Source organism: Moschus berezovskii, chromosome 2, assembly GCF_049115385.1.
Source record: "Moschus berezovskii isolate FMDL1 chromosome 2, NW_MosBer_1.0, whole genome shotgun sequence".
NCBI classification, from domain to species: domain Eukaryota; kingdom Metazoa; phylum Chordata; class Mammalia; order Artiodactyla; family Moschidae; genus Moschus; species Moschus berezovskii.
This window is the reverse complement of record NC_142461.1, coordinates 131894158-131913791: the sequence shown is the minus strand read 5'-3', so window position 1 is coordinate 131913791 and position 19634 is coordinate 131894158. Positions and strand designations below refer to the sequence as shown.

At 36.8% G+C, this 19634-nt stretch overlaps 1 protein-coding gene across 4 annotated transcripts in view; it reads right to left on the bottom strand.

Annotated features, from left to right (window-relative positions):
- GULP1 (GULP PTB domain containing engulfment adaptor 1) overlaps positions 1-19634 on the bottom strand; it is a 342256-nt gene that overhangs the window by 184825 nt on the left and 137797 nt on the right. The gene's annotated exons all lie outside the window — the stretch shown is intronic.

Genomic DNA, 19634 nt, shown 5'->3' with positions numbered 1-19634 from the left:
TTACAAAAAGGAATATTGAAAGGTTAGAAACAGCCAAATCTAATAGTAATGAACAGCACTCTGGCACCCAAGTTTTGGTCTTAAAAATAGTGCTTCTCACTAAAGAACCAAAGTTCCTTGAACAAATGGCTGAGTCAAATGTCTGAGATGAGAACTGTATAGAATCTAAGTATAAGGTTTGAAGGCCCCAGTGGAAAAGTCATCATCAATTAGAATAATAACTGAAATGGATGGGAAAATGTCAAGTATGTCTAAATTCATGAGCTAATAAGAATAAGAAAGGATAATAACTCATCTCTCAACACTGAAAAGAGCTAGAAAACAAATTCATCATTTCACGATCCAGCAAATAAAGGAAAAGAACCAACCATTTATCTGACTTCCCTATGTAAACTATTTCATTGGTTAACCTAGAACAGGTTTTTCTTTAGAAGGATCCTGCTAGTTAAGTGTAAAAGTAATGACAGTATGGGAACATACATTTCAATCCCTAATAAAGTCGTGGAGCCATTGAGTAGCAGTGGCTCCTTATCATCAAACAAGAGAAACAGGCTAAAGTTATATAACTCCTGATGAAAGAATGCTACACCACCAGGAAACAGATTTGCTGAAAGAAAACCAAACTTGATTCTGATCAAAGCTCTATATCCAACTAACATTGTACAGAAAATTCAGAGAACTGAGGAACATGTTAAACTACTCCACAGGATTGCCATCATTAAAATGCAGATAGTGAGAAACTCTCTAGCATAAAGGAATGGTTTCTTCTACATTTATTTGGTACATGGAGGGTAGAAAGAGAGAAAGATGAAAGAGAAAATTGATTAAAAAGACATGAAAAATGTAAGTTATGGACTTGTTAAGGAATATAAGTTATATTTAAAACAAGCAAATTGAAAACACTATGATGTTTATGAGACAATTGGCAATTTAAACATGGCTAGCAATTGATGCTATTAAAGAATTACTATTATTTTCATGTCCTAATGACATAGTAATTACATTTAAAATAGTTTTACTTTTATATATTCACACAGAGATACTCATAGATGAAATTAAAGAATGCTGGAATTTGCATCAAAATAGTATTAGGAGAGGGGTAAGGAAAGAGCATCGGAGAAGGCAATGGCAAGCCACTCCAGTACTCTTGCCTAGAAAATCCCATGGATGGAGGAGCCTGGTAGGCTGCAGTCCGTGGGGTCGCTAAGGGTCGGACACGACTGAGCGACTTCACTTTCACTTTTCACTTTGACACATTGGAGAAGGAAATGGCAACCCACTCCAGTGTTCTTGCCTGGAGAATCCCAGGGACGGGGGAGCCTGGTGGGCTTCCGTCTATGGGGTCACACAGAGTCGGACACGACTGAAGTGACGCAGCAGCAGCAGCAAGGAAAGAGCATACAGATGAACAGAATGTCCATGCATGGAAATTGCTGAAGGTGGGTGAGAGATACACGAGGATTCATTTCACCACTGTCTACTCTGCACATGTCTGTTCTTAATAAACATTTAAAACAATTTATAACTACTATAGTGGATTCAACTAGTGTATTCTCTATATTACAAAATTTACACACATATAAAAATTCATAAAAATTTTCAGATTAAAAGGGTTGCAATTTTTTAATTAGTATGTTTCATGTGTTACTAGTCAGTAGTCCTGTTTGTCATCAGTTCAAATAACACTCTCAGCTACTCAGCTTTACATGTGACAAACCAATATAAGGGACAGATTTCTATCATAAGGCCAGAGAAAGATTCCTCCAACAGTTGCACATTTAAGACACACTTATCTTTTAATAGCTATAGTAAATGAAATACCAAAATATCCTGAAATGAGGCAAAGATACACTTGATTTTTAAGAGGTTTATTTTTAGGATTGAAACTCAAGTGCACACACATACGTATACATACACATATCATATACATATAGTGTGTGTATATACCCATACACACAGAAACATATATACTTGTAAAAACAGAAACATAATGGAAGTCTAAAAATAAAAAGAAATTTTTAAAGTGCTACTTTCAGCTCAACTTTATCTATCTTAAAATGCTAACGAATCATGAACATGTACATGTTTATGCTGTTAATGCTTTTGAAAATGATTTTGATATGTTAAATGTTTCATAAAATACCTTTAACCAAATTTTGAGTTACTAAAATTATATGGAGTTAAAAAATACAGAAATTTTTTTCATCATATTTTTAAAACTTAATCCTTTGTCAGGAATTTTTAACACAGTATGCTTTACAAGTGAGTATAAAATGCAGTCAGATAACAGTCATGGAATCTCTGTAAAACTATATTGCTTTATTTAAAACTAATGAAAGAGCCTAATGTGTGTAAGCAACATTGTGTAGCAGAAAGAATACTACATTAGGAAAACAAGTTCTAATTCTCACTATCGTTATAAGGGTAAATCCCATATTTTCTGGCATTTAATTTCTTTTAATAGGGCTATAACGTGGGAATAAATAGTTTCTACAGACATACTCAACACTTTTAAAGGAATAAAGATGTTTCCTCATCTTTAAAATGGGATACATAACACCAATACTTGACTGTGCTCTTTGAGTGTTGTGCTGCAGAAAAGAGGGATCAATTATAAGCAAATTGAGTTTCTCAAAAACTCACCCTCAGCTGGGAGAACATGGCTTTTTCATCCTCAGGAGCAATGAATAGACTGCAAACAGCTAAGGAGAAGAAGCCATCCGTGGCTGACTTTTGAAAAGCAGAGTACATAGTACTAAAGATTCACCTGAATCTCTACCTGATTTCTGAGCAGCTCATCTTCTAAGCAGTAGTTCTCGGAAAGGAGGTCAAAGAGATGTTTGAGGAGTCCAGGGGTCTGGAAACTGAAGCAGCAGAGAAATAAATAGTGCCTCTATAGGGTCAGTGCCTCTAATTAGCACAGGCACAGAGAAACTCTACTGCTTTCATGCAGTCACAGTAAGAAAGAGAGTCCTATGACATCCTGTGACCTGTGTGTCCTGGAAAAGGCTTAGGAAGGAAAAAGGTATTTTCAGTAACAGTTGAGAAAATTTCTTTTTAAATAGGTGCAGGGATTTTTTGGTGAATCAAAATTCCTGCCTGAGTTCAAAACCGATTAATAATATCTTATTAAAATTACCTATTTAATTTGAATGCTTATTTACTTTAAATAGATGTACATATATTTAATTAAATTAGAAAATACATCAGAGTTTCAAATACAAAGTGAAAATCAAGTCTATATTTTTAAATTTCAAGTCTGCAAATAACAAATACAACATCAGATTGACTAAGGCTATTTAAGTGCAGGAAAAGTTGAAGGAATGGCCTGTCATTCAGTTTCAGGAATTAAGTTATGAACACACACATATATATATATCATATGTAAACTGTATGTGTGTATGTATAATACCTATGTATATGTGTACATATATGCATACATATGTGTTTGTACAAACCTGACAACTGAATTTATTCTTAGAAATTAACCAATTAATATAAACAAATTTACTGTTTTAAAAGGGCATTGATAACGAATTCCTAGTTGAACCATCACTAATTAACCCTTTAAATGAAATCTGATGAATTCTAGACTAAAATATTAAAAGGAATTTGGAGAATTTTGAAAGGAATAAATACAGTATTTAAAGGGAGTTGGTGATGGACAGGGAGGCCTGGCATGCTGTGATTCATGGGGTTGCAAAGAGTTGGACATGACTGAGCAACTGAACTGAACTGAACTGAACATATGATGGATAAAATAGTAAACTTAAAGAGAAATGAAAAAGTCAATAAAATAACAGTATGTCCAGTGGTTATTCAGTGTTTATTTATTGTGAATGAATTTTTTTTTTAAATTTTGAATGTTTTGACACATGTATTAAGTCCTGACCCCAAGACCTCAGGTGCGAGGCTTTGCACCAAGGCCACAGAAGTGGAGCCCAGAATCAAGGTCTCCCCTGAAGCCGACTGAGCCCCTTTGTAACTGTTGCCAAAGGCCCCTGATCACCACTAACAAGATTCCTGACTCCCAATTAGGCAAAGATGCCCACTCCAGTAAATGCCCTTGCACTCCAACCAATCACCTAACGCCAACCTTTTAGCAAGAATTTTCTTTGTCTTGAGACTATAAAAATTGGCTATTAACGCACGATATCTGTTGACTCTCCCTGGTCTGTCAGGAGGTCGGCCTGCTGCGCTTGTAGTACCCACTCTATCTCTGCTCTTTGTTCTTAATAAATTTACTCCCTTCTGAAATGCTTTATGTCTGGAAATTCTTTTCTAAACCCTGTCCAGACTGCCTCAGCAACATGAGAAATATTTTAAAAATTAAGAAAATAGAAGAAAGAGGTTTAACACTTTATCTTTGATTAAAAACAAAGAATAGCTGCTGCTGCTGCTGCTGCTGCGTCACTTCAGTCGTGTCCGACTCTGTGTGACCCCATAGACGGAAGCCCACCAGGCTCCCCCGTTCCTGGGATTCTCCAGGCAAGAACACTGGAGTGGGTTGCCATTTCCTTCTCCAATGTGTCAAAGTGAAAAGTGAAAGTGAAGTCGCTCAGTCGTGTCCGACCCTTAGCGACCCCACGGACTGCAGCCTACCAGGCTCCTCCATCCTTGGGATTTTCTAGGCAAGAGTACTGGAGTGGCTTGCCATTGCCTTCTCCAAAAGAATAGCTACTTAGCTCTATTTGAAGTGCTCTTCTTTGTGTAAGGAAAAAGCAGTTAGAGTTATATTTCCAAAAATGAAGATGTGATTTCCCATTCTCTTTGGAGACCTTCATATTTTCATTCTTCAGCTTTACCTGCCCCTTTTCCTATAAAGCTTTCCTCATGCGTTGGAGTGCTCCACTCCCAAACAAATAATTACTCTCCCTGTAAGTCCTGATATATTCTGTCACAGTATTTGAAATTATTAATTTATACATGCTTTCACTCTATTATAGTGAGATAAATAGATTCTCAAATGAAATAGATTCTCAAATGCAAAAGCTATGCCTTCTTTATGGTTTTAATCCCAAACCTGACACATACGTGACAAAAAGACAAAAATAATCAATTGATGAATGACTAAATGGGTGGATGGACGTAAACACAACAAAGAGCTGGTGATGATAACCCTTCACATTTTCAATCTGAAACTTTAGTAATAATGTTCTAAAAGAAAAATATAGTTTGGCATATTAACATTTTATCACTGTATTACCCCCTACATTCCTCTGTAAACACAAAACACACACACACATGCACACAAACACATACAAATATTCCAAGTTACAATGTACATTTTTAGTTTAGACTTCACATATTTAAAATTTCATAATTTGTACAGCCATAAGGGGTAGGACTACCAAATTTATGAATGACTGTGACTGATTCAAAAATGTGAAATAGGGGAAATAAAACTCCACCTTAAAAGAACAAATCTGCTCTTTGTCAACGAGAAGGTGAAACCAGATAATCAATAAGGGTCCTTTGAATTATTTTAAAGAATTTTTCCCACAGTGTCAAACTCCCATTAAGCCAAAATTTCACTAAGGCTGGGCACACTCGTGTTTTACAAAAGAACAACTTTTCAAAATGAAGAGAAACTAATTTTTCAAATGAATAAATTTATATATAAATAAAATAAATAAATGAATAAAATAGCACAGTTGAATAAATATGAACAAATTCTCTAGACAGTCTATAGTAATGCATTTTTTGCTATTTTTTAACTCATTGGAATAAATTGTACTATAGTTTCCATTGGGAAAAACTGTTAAAATAGATCTTCCTTCCTAACATGGATCACCTGAGCTATTCTCACAATTTAGAGTGTGTAGGCAATTTCTAGCACAGAATGTAAGGAAGTAAGTGTAAAGAAACCATTGGGTAATTCTAGCAAATAACACTAGTTTGAACAAATGCAACAAAGCAACAATCCTTTATAATCCAATGAGACATGCTTTAAAAGCTTCCAGCCGTTTCCTGAGAAGCCCTCAGGGTCATTAAAAAGCAGCCACGTTTTGCCATAAGAGAAAATGGGAAAAGGAATTTCCTGTTGTAATGAGTAAGAAGAGGCAACAAAAACAGCCAAATTGACACTGTTTACAGACAATGGAAACACAACAACCTTTTATTTGTATGTCACTTATAGTCAAACTGGCTGGATTCTCACTGCCTCAGTTTTAAAACACAGTTTAACTGTTAAGTATTTTGAAAATTTTCCTAGTGTAGACAAAAAGTATTTTCTGAGCATCTAAAACTTTTTCAAAAACAGAAATCAAATTTTTTTTTTTCAAAAACTCAATCTTCACCATTATGAGTTGGCATCAATCTGAGAATGAACATAGTCTACCAGACTTTAAACATAAATGTTCAAGTATATTTATCCAACTATATTTGATGAAATGCAGTAAATGTCTTAAATGTTTGTGTGCTTTTTATTCACTTTTCAATTGAATACTATGAGTTCAAGGGCTTGCATCCTGTGGCCTGTATTCATTTAATCCTATCTCTGAATTACTGCTGACAGTCTCTCTTCCCAGGATGTAGGTCACGAAGTCCACAAGTTAATACAGGTGAATTAAAGCTGAGACTGAGGCCAGGTTTCTGATTGTCACTCCAGCTCTTCCATCACAAGACTAAAAAGCACGAGACTGTTACGACTGGAAAGGACTACCAATTGAGTTCTGAAACTAAATGTCTAGCCTTATGATTTGTTGTAATCAATCTGAGAAAAGACCAGTATCCTTGTACTTCACTTACTCCAGTCCAGTCACCTTAGTTAACCTCGGCTTGGCATTTACTTGATATATAATTTACATACCATAGAGTTCACTCATTTAAAATACACAATTCAGTGGTTTTTAGAATATTTACAAAGCCATGCAACCATCACTATCAAATTACATTTATGCAGAACATTTTCATCACCCCAAAAAGAACTCTCAATGGAAGAACAGAAATAAGGAGGGGAAAAAGAGGAAGAGAGGGATAGAAAGAAGAAAGGAAAGGACAAGAAGAGGAAAGCTACACAGAAAGAACTTCATTTAAAGTGAAAAAAAAATGCTTACAAAAATAAATATTGAAAAAAAAACCACTGGAAATATAAATTCAATAACATTTTACAAGTAGATTTTTCATTTTATTCTGGATGATTCTATCTTTCCTTTCACTTTCAAAGTTACTATTATTATTTAGTCATGGGGTAGGTAAAAGATTCCTGGATTAGAAACTTGTTTTCTAAGACAGAGCACTGGGGCATCTTGGTTTGGTTATATTATTTTGCAAACCATGAAATTTACTTTTGGCTGAGAATGGCTGCACTCATTCCATGTTACCTTGAGGAATTTTGAAATAACAAAGGTATTTTTATAACAGGCCATGAGATATAACGAGGGACTCTCAGCTCCTTAGCATTACTTCAACTCTATTTCTTACTTATGATAGGGCTGTGACTCTGGGCTTACCATACCTGACATCTACCCTGTTGATGTTATTTAGTCACTTAGCCATGTCTATCTCTTTGTGACTCCATGGACTGTAGCCCGCCAGGTTCCGCTGTTCATGGGATTTTCCAAGCAAAAACTGGAGTGGGTTGCCATTTCCTTCTCCAGGGGATCTTCCCCACCTGGGGTCAAAACCCATGTCTCCTGCTTGACAGGCAGATTCTTTACCACTGAGTCACCTGGGAAGCCTAGACTTCTACCCTAGACCACCATTTACTTAGCTTAGCTTGCTGCTAGTGAAAAAAGCTGATGATGCCTGTCGAGACTGAAGATTAGTTTTGTCTGCTTCAGTTTGTCTTTGTCCCTTGTTTCTTGTATTTTTCAGAACTAGCTAGCCAGACTGAGATAATGTTCCAGTTGCAAGCAAGACTTGATGGCTACTTGGAATCACGTGACCAAGGCAATCATCTCTGAAAATAAAAGCCCTTTCTTCCTTTTCCTACATAAAGTGAAGTGAAGTCTCAGTCGTGTCCGACTCTTTGGAACCCTATGGACTGTAGCCTGTCTGACTCTTTGTGACTCCATGGACTGTAACCCACCACACTCCTCCCTCCATGGGATTTTCCAGGCAAGAGTACTGGAGTGGGTTGCCATTTCCTTCTCCAGAGGATTTTCCCAACCCAGGGATCGAACCCAGGTCTCCCACATGGTAGGCAGACGCTTTACCGTCTAAGCCACCAGGGAAGTCTCCCAGCAAAACCTGGGGAGCTTGAAGTTGCTCTTTGGGACGTGAGTCCACCTTCACCCCAGGATTGTCAGCTTCCTCAACAAAGCTGTCTTTCCTTTTACCTAGCACTTGTCTCTCAGTATTGGATTCATGGGCAACAAGCAATTGAACCTAATATAGGTAACATTTCCTTTTATTACTGTAACTCTCATTTTCAGCACTCAGTTAGCATATACATTCAGGTCTTCATAATCTTAAGCCTTTTAGTCTCATGATGGAACAGATGGATGGCAATCAGAAAACTGGGAACAATTGCCACTTTAATTCATCCCTATTCACTGCTTCCTTCTCTTCCAAGGGCATTTTCTACATTCTTCTATTCTTTCTTCTCCAGTTGCAAACACCTTTTTTTCTGATTTGTTCTACACTGACAAAAGATTTAAACAGACATTAACATTTCATCTAAACATACTTTTCTTTGAAATTTGCTACGTCAGAAGAATAAGTGTCAGATTCTTTAAATTATCATGGGATTCTTCAAAAAGTCAACTTCCAGAAATTATTAATATCATTAAACTTTTCAGTATTTGGGTTGCATTTCACAGACAAATTATATGCAGTCCTGCAGCCTTCTGAGAAAAAATTGCTTCATTATTTAGATAAAATAGATTGTATCTGAGATTGTGCTAACTGACCCTGAGAAATACAAACCATAGTATCCTCCACGCTATAATCTTTTTTTAAAAAGTCCCTACAATATGCCCTTTACTTTTGTCTTCAAAATACACAATTTCCTAAGATTTACTCCTTATTCTATCAGAAACTCCAACGGACTATATGAAGAAAACTCTCTGGATCATATTAATCTATAGTAAGGAATCTTGGCTATTTGCAAAGTAATTTGGGACTGTGAAAATGAAGCAAATGAACTTCAAGTAAATACTGCTAAAAGTCTTCTTTAAACACTTCATTCAAACATTTTAAGACTTATCCCACATGGTAACATATATTCCCTTGATATAATATTAGTGAATAAAACCAGGAACTATAAATTGTTACAAAGGAGTTATCACCTATTCACTCTCTAGAATCTTGTTTTATAATAATAAAACAGTGATGCAAATTAATCCCATTTAAGAAATTATGAATTAGTCTAATTATGTAAATTTTATTTTTTGAGAAGACCAGAACAATTTCTGTCATTGTATGATTAAAAAATTTACATACATTAAAACACATAAACTGAAATCATTTTCCTGTCACAAATGCTATTTTAGAATAGAACAAATTATAAGCCCCTGACATATTACAAAACCTCCTTCTAATGATTAATAATGTTGAGTTCTAAGAGGAATTGCCAAGCTAATGACATATTAAGCTTTTTCAGCTTCAGCATTCTTTTGAACACACTGGGAGGGCAAGCATCTTATCTGTCAAATCCCTCACTTAGTTCTTGCTAAATTAAGTTCTAAAAAATACACAAATTACTTTTTTTCCAATGAAGATTACTGAAGTGTTATGATTTGGAATACTGCCTACTGACTAGAATCCTACTAATAAGTCATAAAAATGATTTGCCTAATAGTTACACAGCTGTAGTCAATGTTGCAATTTAAAAATATATTTTGTTGTTTCTTTATAAAGAAAATGACAGAATTCAGTAAAGTAGACATATAACAAAAACTTGTCACCAACTAGAAACATATAAAAACTGACCAATACATAAAAATATTTTCCTTATAAAACACTAACTTAATTTCAATACATTTTAAAAAATGGTTGTTTAACAAGCAAACTGAAATAGGAACATCTCTCAACAAATACAATAACCAACTTATATAATATGATTTATCCTCCAATATTCATTTTAATCATAATTAGTGTATGGGGTTAAGGTATAGATTTTTAAATTACTAAGTTCTTTAATTTAGAGACAGTGTCAGAAAACCTAAAAGATACATAAAAGGGATAAACTGACTTCTCTCAAGAAACACTGTCTTTAAAAGTAGTAACAAAGGTATCTTTCAATCATTCAGTCCCTTATTTAAAGAATATTTACTATGAACTTACATTGTGGATTATAATACAAGTGAGCAAGATAGTATGACCAACCAAGATAGCATATTAAAAACAGAGACATTACTTGGCCAACAAAGGTCTGTTTAGTCAAGGCTATGGTTTTTCCAGTGGTCATGTATGGATGTGAGAGTTGGACTGTGAAGAAAGCTGAGCGCCGAAGAATTTATGTTTTTGAACTGTGGTGTTGCAGAAGACTCTTGAGAGTCCCTTGGACTGCAAGGAGATCCAAGCAGTCCATTCTAAGGGAGATCAGTCCTGGGTGTTCATTGGAAGGACTTATGCTAAAGTTGAAACTCCAATACTTTGGCCACCTTATGCGAAGAGTTAACTCACCGGAAAAGACTCTGATGCTGGGAGGGATTGTGGGCAGGAGGAAAAGGGGACAACAGAGAATGAGATGGCTGGATGGCATCACCGACTCGATGGACATGAGTTTGAGTGAACTCCAGGAGTTGGTGATGGACAGGGAGGCCTGGCATGCTGTGATTCTTGGGGTCGCAAAGAGTTGGACACGACTGAGCGACTGAACTGAACTGAATGGAATTTATACACCATCAGCAAAGACAGAAATGGGAGAAAATAACTCACAAATAAGGAGAAGAAAAACATAATGATATATAGGGTATTATGGTGGCTTATTATTATAAGAAAACCTTAACTAGAATAAAAAATAATATCAAGGGGTCCTTTTTGGAGTAAGTAATGTTTAGACTATAATTTGCAAGATGTAAGTGAAGTTTACCACACAGAAGGAACAGGGAAAGGTTTGAAGGTGTGCAAACATGGCATTTAAAGAACTGAAAATAGGCCAGTAAGGATGAAGAGTGGAGAAAGGTGGAAGCAGTGGCAACAGATAGAGCTGAAGAGATAAGGCCAGGAAGAAACCTGTTTGGTACGTTAAGCCTTGCAATAGGAGTCAGCTGAAGTTGACTGGGAGATAATAAATCTGCATGTAGATTTACACTTTAATATATTCATATTATTGAAGAAACTTCTAGAAGAAGAGTTAAAAAGCTGTTGCTGTAGCTCAGTCAAAAGATGATGGTAGAGAAATAAGGCTGCCACTACGAATGGAAGCAAATGAATGCATCATATGGAGGTGTGGGAGGACAAAGTAATCGCAGATCTGGAAGAGGGGACTACTTCTAGGACACTGATACAAGTCTTCCAGCCAAAGAGAAGCTGCTCACCTGACTTGATACAGTTTTAGATTGTTTAATCAAACGTGCTGTTCAAGGAGTGTAAGCCTTTTATGAAAACCAAAAGTTGATCAGAAACCTATCCAAAGATCTCAAAGTGAAATGTGAAAGCATGATGCTTTTGCATTGAAATGTAACATTGGGTTAGTCATCAATAAAAACAAGGAACTGTTATACCATTCATTAAAGATGAAAGGGAATAACATAATATTTAATGGGGCTTTGCCAAATCTTCATTGTTTTTTTATAAAATTGGGGACACAAATCCTGATCCAACAACATGGAATCACTGCAGAGGAAAGATAGATGATATTCAAGGTAGTACCGAAAAGCAGATTAAAAAATGAGCATAATCTGTTTATAATGCTAACTGAAAATTTTGTGGTAGCAATTTACAAGTATGAAACATTTAAACATCATAGCATTAGTCATCTCTTAACTACAGTTTGCATTTGTTAGATGGTTAAGGAGAGAGTATATATTATCCAGACAGAAAAAAAAAAAAAAAGCCTCAGGAGGAAAATGCTTCCTACTATTGGAGTATTGGAGGAGAATCACTGAATCATGCAAATTAACATGTTGCAAATAAATTGATGTTCTGTCTCAAACCCAGCAGCAATTCAGGCTCGAGTCAGCAATCCTCTGATTTGACTTGCCATGGAAAATTCATAGAAAATACTCTAATGAAAGTTGCAGACTTATTAGCCCAAAACACTGTGTGTGACTAGAAGCAGTAACTCAGCCCTATCTTGGGTGTTACTAACATGTGAACACACATGTTGTTCTATAAAATAACTGAAAATAGTTCCAAATATAATCTATAAAACTTGTAGATATAGAAAGATTATGTTTAAGATATGATCTATGATTAACCTCTCAGTTCAGTTCAGTCCAGTCACTCAGTCGTGTCCGACTCTTTGTGACCCCATGAATCACAGCACACCAGGCCTCCCTGTCCATCACCAACTCCTGGAGTTCACTCAAACTCATGTCCATCGAGCCGGTGATGCCATCCAGCCATCTCATTCTCTGTCGTCCCCTTTTCCTCCTGCCCCCAATCCCTCCCAGCATCAGAGTCTTTTCCAGTGAGTCAACTCTTTGCATGAGGTGGTCAAAGTATGAGACTTCAAATTGTATCCAATATTCATAGCAGCATTATTTATAATTGCTAAGAAATATTAATAGAAGCAATCTAAGTTTCCATCAAGAGATAAATGTATAAAGAAGATGTGGTGTACACACACACACACACAATGGAATACTACTCAGCCATAAAAAGTATTAAAATTTTGCCATTTGCAGCAACATGGATGGATTTGGAGGGAATAGAAGGGAACGACAGAGAATGAGACGGCTGGATGGCATCACCGACTCAATGGACATGAGTTTGAGTGAACTCTGGGAGTTGGTGATGGACAGGGAGGCCTGGAGTGCTGTGATTCATGGGATTGCAAAGAGTCGGACATGACTGAGCGACTGAACTGAACTGAACTGAACTGATGCCCAGTGAAATAAGTCAGAAAGAAAAATAAAAGTATTGTATGATATCATTAACATGTCTAATCTAAAAAATAAAATAAAGTAGTGAATATAACAAAACAGAAGCAGACTCACTCATAAAGAGAATAAACTAGTGGTTACCAATGGGAAGATGAAAGGGGGGCCATATAGAGTGGACTCTTAAAAATATATGCTAAATAATATATATTATTGCCTATATTCATGCATCATACCAAATCATACTGACTAGTTACTGAAATGCTTGATTCTGTACAACCAAAACACTAACTTAGCAATTTTGCAAGTTGCAAAAAACAAAGGACTCCAGAAAATTCCAAGTTTTACTAGCATTGTAACTATCAGGGATAGAAGAAAAAAAAAATCCAACACCTTTTCAACATTAATTTAATGGGTTTGTTTGCAATGAAATATTAAGACTATGACTAGAAATCTGTTAGGCTGGATAATAATAGGTTAAAAAAGCTAAATAACCTTGTATCTAGGTTTGGAAATGGAAAGAAACAAGCCAGCTAAAAAGCTAGAAATCTACAGTGTAGCTTTGGAATATAGACAATGAAAATATTTTGATACTATTTGGAAACTTCCATAGCTCAGAAGACAGAAAAAGCATTCTTTATGCCCTACCACACAGATAAACATACAGCTTTCTATTTCTAGAATAAATAATCAGTCATTATAAAAGCCTGACAAACTAGAGTGCCGTTTGCTACTTTTTAAAGTGGGTTCAATTTAATTTCTAAGTGAGAGCTGGGATGGAGAAGAGGTGTACTCTCTACCTTTTTGCATTCCAATACTTCAATAAAGTATTTCATATGAGTTTATTTTCTTCATCATTGTTTAAATTGTCCCTGAGAAGTGTGAATAAACAGAACAAAACAGCCCAAACTCTATACAAAAACTAAACAACTCAGACTCTACAGAGGCAAAAAAGGTTTCTCCCTGCTGTTGAGGTACAATTATCGGAAAATAATTTACTAAAACTTTGGTGATGACACCATTGAACACTGCAATATTTTTTATGTTTTTAACACTGAAATATTGATGATATTTTAATGTACAAATTATGTATCATGCTTTGATTTCGGAATTACATTAAAACAACAAAAAGGTAGCATTCTCAAAAAACAATTTGTTTTGTTTGGAAACAACAAAATAACCTTGGTCCTCTATATTCATTCCTAATTTTTAACACTATTCTTACCATCTCAAATATACAGTAAAATTTTAGGTTTAAATATTTCTCATTTATGCCTTGAATTCTTAAAGCATAATAAATGGAACAGTAGGGGCTTCCCAGGTGGCACAGTGGCAAACAATCTGCTTGCCAATGGAGGAGACACAAGAGATGCAGGTTCAGTCCCTGGGTCAGGAAGATCCCTTGGAGAAGGAAATGGCAACTCACTCCAGTATCCTTGCCTGGAAAATTCCATGGACACAGGAGCTTGATGGGTTTCAGTCCATTGGACATGACTGGGCACACGCACACAAACTACAAGTTGACATGGTAAAGGAATATGATCAAGTTTTTAATTCAGTTTTTTGCTTTACTCTCTTCTATTCAAGGAATACCCCCCTCCCAATCCTTCTACTGTTCTATGTTAAGTGCACTCTGCTTACTTTATTAACTCTGGTTATCTCAGTACAGTAATCTGTCTTCAATGAGAGTGAGAGGAGAGAGTTCTCTGATTCTCCTCATGGTTGCTAAGGCCAGAACACTTCACTGTTTCTCTCGATTCCAAGCACATATCTTCAGCATCCAGACTGCAGAAGGTAACTGGGGCTTTCTTTTAAAAGCTTGAATACTTGACAAAGCTCCTCTGCACCACAACTAAGGAAGTAGTTACTCATCCCCAGCTCAAGGCTTCTCCAGGAAGCTGGAACCTGCCATTTCTGAGAATGGTGCATTCTTAATGCAACACCCACCTTTGGTTAAGTGTCCTACCCAAGGCCTATGGTTTGTTTTCTTTCAAAAAAATTGTTTTTTACTTTGTATTGGGGCAGGACTTTCCCTGATGACTCAGAGGCAAAGAACCCACCTGCCAATGCAGGAAATGCAGGAGATGGGGGATCTATCCCTGGGCGAGAAGATCCCCTGGAGAAGGAAATGGCAACCCACTCCAGTATTCTTGCCGGGGAAATCTCATAGAGGAGCTACAGCCCATGGGGTGACAAAGAGTCGGACACAACTTGGGTGACTGAACAATAATAGCCATTAAACAACATTAGGACAGCTTCAGGTGAACAGTGCAGGGACTCAGCTCTACACATACTGTATCCACCCTCCCTCAAACCCCCTCCCCAGGGCCTGTCTTCAGTTGTGACTTCCCTTTCAAATCTGACAGCGTATCCTTTCATGGATTTTACATACTTTTTGGTCTATTGAAGGTTCTCTGACTTATTTTCCAATACAGCTCTAAATTGAATTATATATATTTATTTTCTGCTCTATCCAGGGATTTGAGGTTATAACAGGGATATTACTGTGTGTGCTTGTTTTATCACAAGGAATAGAAAATGTGTAATTTTCCTCTCACAATAAAATTTAATATCAAGTGTAAGTTTAAATTATGAAAGGGGATATAAAAAACTATTTTAATATTCTCACTACCCTGGAAAGTTACTATTGCTGCTTGCATTAGTGTTATCTTTAGGACACAGAACTAATGTTTTACTTTCTCAAAATGACATTCTCATCTTTTCTAGGTAAACAAAATAAGAGGTTTATCTTGGAATCTTTCTGTATACTGGAAAACATGTAAATAAAACTATAATACTGAATATGAGGTAGGAGAACAGTCGAGGGATTTGAAATAAATGAAATATGAGAAGGATGAGTGGTACAAAAATGTGGGAGAATAAGAAATACGTAACCCAGCTATCACAGAGCTGTATGTGAGATCTTTCCACAAGAAGATGACAGGGAATACTGATGAGGTGTTTGATATTTTTGGGTTAAAATTCTTTCCTATTAATCTGTATCTTCTTCATGAAGTAGAGTATGGTGGATAAAATAGTCTACCTGGGTTCTAATCCCCTTTCTGCCATTTGATCTTGGGCAAATTTACTTTACCGCTTTCTGCTTAAGATTTTCATCTGTAACTGAGTCCCCTACCTCAAAATAGCCTTATAAGGATTAGACAGGTTCCTTTATACAGACAGCTAAAAGCAACATGCAAGTGCTGGACATTGTAATTAATATTATTAATGCTACTAGGATTGATTTTTAATTCTCAGAAGTTTAGAAAACTCAAGAATGGGGGTGGAGGGAAGCCTATAAACTCCAAGCAAGTAGACTGTCAGGTTCATAGTCCTGGTGTTGTTGTTGTTCAATCACTAAGTCGTGTCCACCTCTTTGTGACCCCATGGACTGCAGCAGGCCAGACTTCCATGTCCTTCACTATCTCCCAAAGTTTGCTCAAACTCATGTCCATTGAAGCAGTGATGCCATAACAGTACTAATTAAGTTAAATTTTATATAGGACAAGTTACCTAAAATATTTTGGGGATGGGCTAACTAAATGATATAAGAGATACAAACGTGCTTGAAAGAGTCAAGCAATGGAGACACAGACACAGAACAGACTGTGGACGTACTGGGGGAAGGAGAGGGAGGGGCCGGGTGAGCGAGCAACTTCGAAGCACAGACATCACCACACGTGAAACAGAGCCAGTGGGAATTTGCTGTGTGACACAGGGAGCTCTGCGACAACCTACAGGGGAGGGAGGGGGTGAGAGGTGGAAGGGAGGTTCAAGAAGGAGGGCTGATTCATGTTGATGTATGGCAGAAACTAACACGATATTGTAAAGCAATTGTCCTCCAATTAAAAATAAATTTATTAAAAAAAGAAAAAAGTCAAACTTTCCACTGAATGTAGGGCTCTGTTGGCTCAGATGGTAAAGAATCTGCCAACAATGCAGGAGACACAGGTTCAGTTGCTGGGTTGGGAAGATCCCCTGGAGAAGGGAATGGCTACTCACTCCAGTATTCTTGCCTGGAGAATCCCATGGACAGGGGAGCCTGGCAGGCTACAGTCCATGGGGTTGCAAAGAGTCAGACACGACTAAGCGACTAACACTTTTAATGAGAAGATCATGAAAAAGACCTGTGGTGACACTCATATATTTTGGGCTTCCCAGGTAATGCTAGTGGTAAAGAACTTGCCTGCCAATGCAGGAGATTTAAGAGTTGCAGATTCAATCCCCAGGTAGGGAAGATTCCCTGGAGGATGGCATGGCAACCCACTCCAGCATTCTTGCCTGGAGAATCTCATGGACAGAGAAGCCTGATGGGCTACAGTCCATAGGGTTGCAAAGAGTCGAACATGACTGAAGTGACTTAGCACACACACACTCATTCTACTGAAATGTTTACTTTTCTAATTATTGGTATCTATATTTTCTTATAAATAATTAACCAAGAAATGTATTTCCAGTATATATTTTACTAGAATATATTCAAGACTGTTTTTAAGAAAGAAGGTCTGCTTACTTTACAGTCATTAGCAAGTAAAATGTTTGAACTCTGAACTATTCTTAAATAGCAAAATATTTATACATCATTTCAGGTCAGGATTAGCAAACAATTTTATTGATGAATCAAAGTAAACAATGCTATTTAAGCAATTATCAATACTTTGAAAAAAACAAAAAAACCTCCACAGAAGCATCAAATGATTATCTTTGATAAACATTTTATAAACATTATTATGAGACATTAATTAAGCTGTTCTATCTCTTGCAAGAAAAATAGTCTAAAGATGATGTGAGAGTTTTAATTGCCCCAACACATCATCAAGTATATGTTAATGGAATAGTTGTTAAATATTCTGAAACTGGGTGGAAAACACAGAACATGCAAATGTGTTCTGTTCTCACAGCACGACCCTTGGATATGTAAAGTAGATTTAATATTAAAGCTCTAATTTTGCATTCCAAAAATCTAAATACACTTCAGTCTTACAAAAATTAGTAAAATCTTCACAGGAATGTCATGCCTAAACACCTTAATAAGGTAACCTGGCATTACTGATGATAACTTACATAAAAGGATCAATTTCTATACTTTATTAAATTGCTCACTCACTGACATGGTTTTCAAAATCAAGAGAAAAATGCTTTCAGTCCAAATGTATTTCCTATCTTATGTCCAAAAGTAGAAGTCTTTTTTCTTGATTTAGCCAATGACTACGTAACCCAGCTGAGGGTGTGCAATCAATATCTCCATACATATTTCAAGATATTTTATGAAACACCTTCTTCAGGTGGTATAATTCTTTATACACTTACAACTCTTTTCCCTCCTAAGTCAAAAGACACCCAGTCCTTGAAATCAATTACTAATTTTTAAAAACACTATGGGCTTCCCTGGTGGCTCAGAGGTTAAAGCGTCTGCCTCCAATGCGGGAGACCCGGGTTCGATCCCTGGGTCGGGAAGATCCCCTGGAGAAGAAAACGGTAACCCACTCCAGTATTCTTGCCTGGAGAATCCCATGGACGGAGAAGCCTGGTAGGCTACAGCCCATGGGGTCGCATAGAGTCGGACACGACTGCGCGACGGAACGGAACGGAACGGATGCTATGTAAATCTTATATCAGGTTTATTTAATGTGCTAAAATTTACCCAAAAAAATGCTTTTGTTCCCACCATTATAAAAGTAGTATATGCTCTTTGGACCCACTGTATTTTAAAAATGTTAGAAAGAGCAAAATTAAAGCCACCACCACTAACATTTAAGTGCCTTTACTTTTAGTGTTTAAAATTAAAGGTTGAAGGTTGCCAGATAGAGTGTTGAGATCTTACTGTAGATACAGCTGTGTGTCCTAGTTCCACTCTTTCACTCTCTCTCTCTCTTTTTTTTTTTTGTATTTTATAACTATAGTCTATGGGGTCACAAAGAATCAGAGAGGACTTGAGTGACTAACACACTACCACTGTTCACCTACTATATTCAGGATAATCAAACCCCTTACATGTTCCCTTATCCTCTGTTCCATTTAACCTCTGTTCTGTCCTCTCTCCTCTCCACCTCTTACCAGTTCCGTGCATTCTTTGCTTCAGCTGAACTGAACTATTGATACTTTCATTTCTTCCAATGAACTATGCTTCCTCACAAGCACTGGGAGGGTCCACTGTACATTCCTTTCCTTCTGCTGAGCATTCACTCTCAGACATTTCCTTCAAGTGGGATTCTCTAGCATACCCCAAAAATAGGCCCTGGGACCCTACAAAAAACACCGGGAGTATCATGTACCCTCCCTATAGTGGGATAAACACCATCTCCCCCAAATTCATGTTCACTCAGAACCTCAGCATGTGACCTTATTTTGAAACAGTGTCTTTACAGATGTAATTAGTTCAAGATCTTGAGGTGAAATCATTCTCGATTTAGGATAAACCCTAAATCCAATGACTGGTATTTTCATAAGAAGAAGAAAGGACACACCCAGAGACAGAGGGAAGAAGGCCATGCGAAGATGGAGCCAGAGAGGGGAGGTAGCCTGCCATAGGCCGAGAAAGACCATCAGCCGCCAGAAGCTGGAAAACACAGCAGGATGCTCCCTTAGAATCTCTGGAGGACTCACGACCCTCTGATACCCAGATTTCAGACTTCTAGCCTCTTGAATTTTTGTTGTTTAAAGCCACTCAGTTTGTAGCTCTTTCTTACGGCAGCTCTA